Source organism: Aplysia californica, unplaced genomic scaffold, assembly GCF_000002075.1.
Source record: "Aplysia californica isolate F4 #8 unplaced genomic scaffold, AplCal3.0 scaffold00330, whole genome shotgun sequence".
Classification (NCBI taxonomy): domain Eukaryota; kingdom Metazoa; phylum Mollusca; class Gastropoda; order Aplysiida; family Aplysiidae; genus Aplysia; species Aplysia californica.
Window position 1 is genome coordinate 441,838 of NW_004797600.1, and position 5,404 is coordinate 447,241.

At 41.2% G+C, this 5,404-nt stretch overlaps 1 protein-coding gene across 1 annotated transcript in view; it reads right to left on the minus strand.

The window, feature by feature from the left end:
• LOC118478014 overlaps window positions 1–4,740 on the minus strand; it is a gene marked incomplete in the record, with an annotated part of 22,904 nt that extends 18,164 nt beyond the window's left edge. Inside the window, 1 exon segment of the mRNA XM_035970859.1 lies at window positions 4,386–4,740.
• Between the last annotated feature and the right edge of the window lie 664 nt (window positions 4,741–5,404).

Consider the following 5,404-nt stretch of genomic DNA (forward strand, 5'->3'; position numbering starts at 1 on the left):
ACCAACTGATGCTTCCAGAGATCTGGACTGACACGAAGTTGTAAGTATGCAGCGCTAAGGTCCACAATCTCTGGCTCCCCTTCAATCTTCCGCCACTTTCGCATCCTGTCTGCACAAACATCAATAAGTTCATCTCCTGTGTGGCACTCTACGTACTTGTTCAGCTCACGAAAGTCTAGGACTGGTCGGATTTTGTTTTTCGTAGGCCGCTCGACCACCATCTACGGGATAATTCCGTCCACCTCCCCATCCCATGGCAGCAGTATTCCGTCCTCAATCCATTTTTCAACTTCTTTGTTGAAAAGCTCCCTCGTTGCTCCCAGCATTCCACTGTCATACATGGCAACCTTGTTCCTCAACTCTGGGGCACAAACGTCCTTCCAAAAGTACCTAACTGTCCATACATTCCCACCGAAGGTTGCCTCAAAATCTTTGTCCTGGATGGTAAGTCCATCGGGCCTCTGCGTTACCTGTGCCGGAGACCCGCCCACGACAGCGCACGCCAGTTAGAGCCTCAGTTCAGTTGTGCGTGAAGTGTGAGATTTCAATCCAACATTGTCCGGGAAACCCGTTATGAATGCTAACTTCACCATCTGCTCTAAGCCATTCCCAGTAAACCCACACAGCCTTGCAAGCCTCCGTAATTCGTTAGCAAATAATACATCTACTGCTTCACCCGCCCATCTACACTCCCTTAACCTTGCATAGGCAGTAAATTGATTCTCTGCAAAGGCTTCCCGCAGACTCTTTTTAATGGCCACAATGTCAGTCTTCTGTTTCGCATCCATCTCTAGATAGACAGCTAAAGCTCCCCCCTCCAGATACAGTGGAATGAAGCTCGCGACATCATCAATGTTCGTCAACTTTGCCACTAACTCTACTTTAGTAAGCCATGCCTCGACATCCCCTTCCCCACTAAAGGTTTTAACCATAGCAGGCTGAACAGCCGCCACCATCTTTGCCGCCATAATTAGCAACTTAATCTAGTCTACACTCTAGATCTAGATGAATCCAGCCCCAGCTTAAAGATCTATATTTCTAGCCGAAATAGCTTGTTGTTACTTGGAATATAAAACAAAGATTTTACACTACTAACCTTCTGTCACATGCCACTATAACAGGAATTAGCCAAACCTGTTCCTCTGCTCTGTGTTGTGATTCCTTCCGCAGCTTTGGGGCCCCGATGCGTTAAATTGGAATCTCACACTTCACGCACAACTGAACTGAGGCTCTAACTAGCCTTTCTCACAATCTATACTGTCAGCAGGCCTCCTCTGCCTTGATACAACTCTCTCCTCTCCAACTCCCACCAGTAGTAACTCAGACTTTTATCAACTTGCAAACAATACACCTGAACACAGACTCACACTTTACTCACTCTCACACTTTCAGCCAAACAATACAATAGGCTAGGCCTAACCCCCTGCCACAACCAAAAACAACCAAATACACCACAACCTTATCTGTGACAACAATGTCGACGATAGTTTTTACAATGTTTGAGGCGACCCAGTCGAGTATGTGACCCCTCTGATAAGTTGGATAGTTGACCACCTGTTTGAGTCCCCTGGTGGTCAGTACATTTTTCATGTCATTTGCAAATTTATTTGATTGGGAGTCAAAGTGGATGTTAAAGTCGCCGAGTAGTTTTAGTTGGTGTTTCTTGGTGATGTGAGTGTCTTGGATATCGTTCAAAAATTCATGGGCACTACACTTGTTTTTCGACGTGTAAGGAGGACGGTACATACATAGAAATGTGATTCGATGACTATTGACTAAAAGCTCAGATTTTGAGCACTCAAAGCTGGAGTAATCGGTGAGGCAGTGGGACTTACATAACATCCCATTTCTAGCAATGACACATATACCTCCACCTCGACTTGTCAGTCGTGGGAAAGACGCTGCTGAAAATCCTATGGGCGTTAGTTCTTGCAGAAGAACGCTGTCAACGCATGAAGTCAACCAGATTTCCGTTAAGAATGCGAGATCAATGTTCATTTCCGAGATTAGATCATTGAGAAGCACAGTTTTGTTACGAACTGACTGTGCATTAAGCAGAAGTACTTTAAATCTTTTGGAAATCATCCGTTCTTCTATAGAGGTGTTCACTGGGATCAAGTTGTTAAGTGTCACCGATCCACGAATCTTATGTTGGTCTTGCTTGGTGGAATTAGTTACTATAACATCGATTTGTCTTTGTTTTCTTGTACCTGCTCTATGACCTCTTTTGTATTTTTTTACACGTGTATTACATGGGCATGGTGACTTTCTTATTCCAAAACGTGAAAGATGTTTCAACACGGTATCTGAAACAGCACATTGACGCAGTTGGTTCACGCGTGTCAATTGATCCTTGGGGTACACAATTCTTTTGGGGTAGCGCTCTTCTCTACCAACACACAACAACCTAGAGTCACAATAAAAACCACAGGAAAAAAAGAGGAAAAGGCTCTTGTGAACATTGTTGGTAAGTACACACTCTGTCACGGGAGCCGAGAATATACGTTGGGCTGTATGGTGTTGTTAGTACAGATCCTAGGGCCATGCAATAAAGGTTGAAAATGGCTATGGCGATCGTTGCGATCTTCGACTCCAAACTAAAATTCTTCAATTCTGAATTCATTTTGACACAGAAATCCATGATTTATATATCAAAGAAACCACGGTTAATAGAAGCAAAATGGCAAAATTTCCAAGGATAATCCAAAGCAGTGGAATAGAGAAATTGCACAAAAACTGCGGAGCAAATTGTAACTGCAGCCGGCTAGGCGCAGAACACAACTCACATTTTTGAGTCAATCCGTCTGGTAATCAGCAAGTGAAGGGGTGATTGAATAAACGACTGAGTGACTGAGAGAATGAGAGAAAGTATGAATGAGTTGACAGCGTGAGCTAGTGGGTGAGCGAATTAATAAGTTCGTAAGTGAATGACTTTGGATTGCATGTGCGCACACGAAACCAATGTATTAGAAAGTGCCTAAGAGTGGAAGAAGATAATATTATGAAAGGCCTGTAAAGTATAAACCACACATGTTACAGAATTGTTTTTGTTTGTGATTATTTTGTTATGTGTTTTTAAGGGTGGTGGGGGTGAGTTCTTAGCTGGACATTTTTGTTAGTTTTGTTTTGTTTTTGTCTTGTTTTGGTTAGGTTTGGTCTGTTTTCTTATTATTGTTATTGTTGGTGGTGGTGGTGGTGTGGTGCTGGTGCTGCTGCTGCTGCTGCTACTGTTGCTTTTGTGTTGTTTGTGTTATTGTGTTTTTGTCTTGTTTCGCTTTTGAGGAGGCGGGGACTGCTGTTGTTTTGTCATTGCTGGAAGGATCACGACATTCTCGAGTTGACCGAAATTTGGTGCATCGATCCTCCCCCCCCCCTAACCCCCCCCCCCCCTTCCCCCCCCCCCCCCCCCCGAGCTAATCAGAACTAGAAAACTGCAGACGGAATGAAAGTGTGAAAAACAATAACAGAAATATATTATGTTCCCGCCGGTGCCGAGAAATATCGCAAGAGAAATATCTACATTACAAATGTTCACAATACAAAAGCTGTTCTCCTAACAAGTGCTCGTAATGCAAATGTTTCCATTATACTTGCTCGTAAGAGAAACGTGGGCATTATAATTTCATTTAAAACAAATGTTTGCGTAACAAATGCTTACATGACAAATGAAGGCCTATCCATAATACATATATATGTAAATGCAAATGCTTTCAATTTTTGTGTGTAAACTGCTGCTATTGCTTTTTGAAAATCCTTTGAATAAGATTTGCTTAGTCCCCATTCACTGCAGATTCGTTGTATGAGCGAGCCTCTCTCACAAGTATTCGCCGTATAAGCAACATGTAGATGGAAACATTAATTGTTCTATGAGCATTGTGTGTCGGAGATAGGAGTGTTCTGAGTATTACGGCCCTGGCGTTTATTTATGTCGACACTCTGTTCAAAGTCAAATGTTCTAAGTCCACAACGCAAAATATTAAGGAGAGAGTTTTAAATAACTGTTTTAATTCTGTTACGAATTGCACCTACGTCATGTGTCTTTTCTTGTATGTTTTGGACTTTTAGAATTTGAATTTCGACCAAATTATAGTGATGCACAAGTATAAGATATTATATTGATACACAAGTATATCAATTATATTGATACTCAAGTATAATATAAATATTGATACACAAGTATAATATAAATTATATTGATACACAAGTATAATATAAATATTGATACACAAGTATAATATAAATTATATTGATACACAAGTAAGGTACACAGATAAAGAAACTGCAATCTAAAACAAAAACAGAATTTTGAGTACATCTGAACAGCTGGTCGACTAGATTATGTCAGCGTATGCTTACATCAGTAGCTCTGCTCTGTTCTGCCATACAGTCAGCGTCTGCGGTCTGCACAGCCCGGGTTTCCACAGCACCTGTTGGGGAGAATGAAGGAAAATCGTTGTAGTTTTAACTTCCAAACACTGCACAATTGATCAAAGATAGGGAAAATAAAATTGAAGCAATGGAAATTTCGTTTCTTAGAAGATTGTTGAGAATTTCATGGAAGGAAAAGAAGTCAAATCAAGCAGTACGGCAAAAAGCTAGCGAAGGCCATAAAAAAGAATTATGAAGAGGTAAATGCAGTTTCTCGGATTCTTCAATCAATATATTAAACGCCTTAGACATTCTGTTCTCATTGTAAAAATGTACCTCAAACGAGGGAAGGGTGGTCCAAGCCAAATTCGCGTATAGAACTGAAATAGATGGGTAACGGGGGAGAATCCCAGAAAAGAAACGAATAGCGAACTCGTATGCGACGTTTCTTTCAGATCTAGCATTGCATGTAATGTCAGCACAGATCGGTGTCAACGGCACAGTAGTTAGGTTCTCCACACTGTACGCGACATTAGATGATTCCGTCTAGGGAAGATAATAATATGTGAGTGGTTGGCTGGTGGTCTGGTGTGATTTGCTCCTTCTTTCCAATTAAAAATAAGTCTTCCTTATCTCATATCCTTCATTTTTTGTGTGTGTTTGGTTCTCTGTTGTAACACATCTAATCTTTGGAACTTCTATGACCTTATTGTGTTGCAAGTGCCGAAAAACTCTTATTATTTTTTTAACAGGATAACATATTTATCAAAGAACAAAATTCTGTCTTTTCGCAGGAAAATAACCAACACAACCATGGTGGCCTTGACTGACAAGTTCTGACTAGAAAGCAGTACATCTCTTAGATGTTCTGAACTGCGCACAATTGAAGCCTAAAACAGGCAATCATGTCTAAACGTCTTTGTATGTAAGATTTCAAAAACTGACGGCGAAAAAGGACGAAGACGTCGGGTGAAAATTGGGTTCGAAAGAAAGCTTGCATAAGTGAAGATCAGCAGCAGCAGCAGCAGCAGCAGCA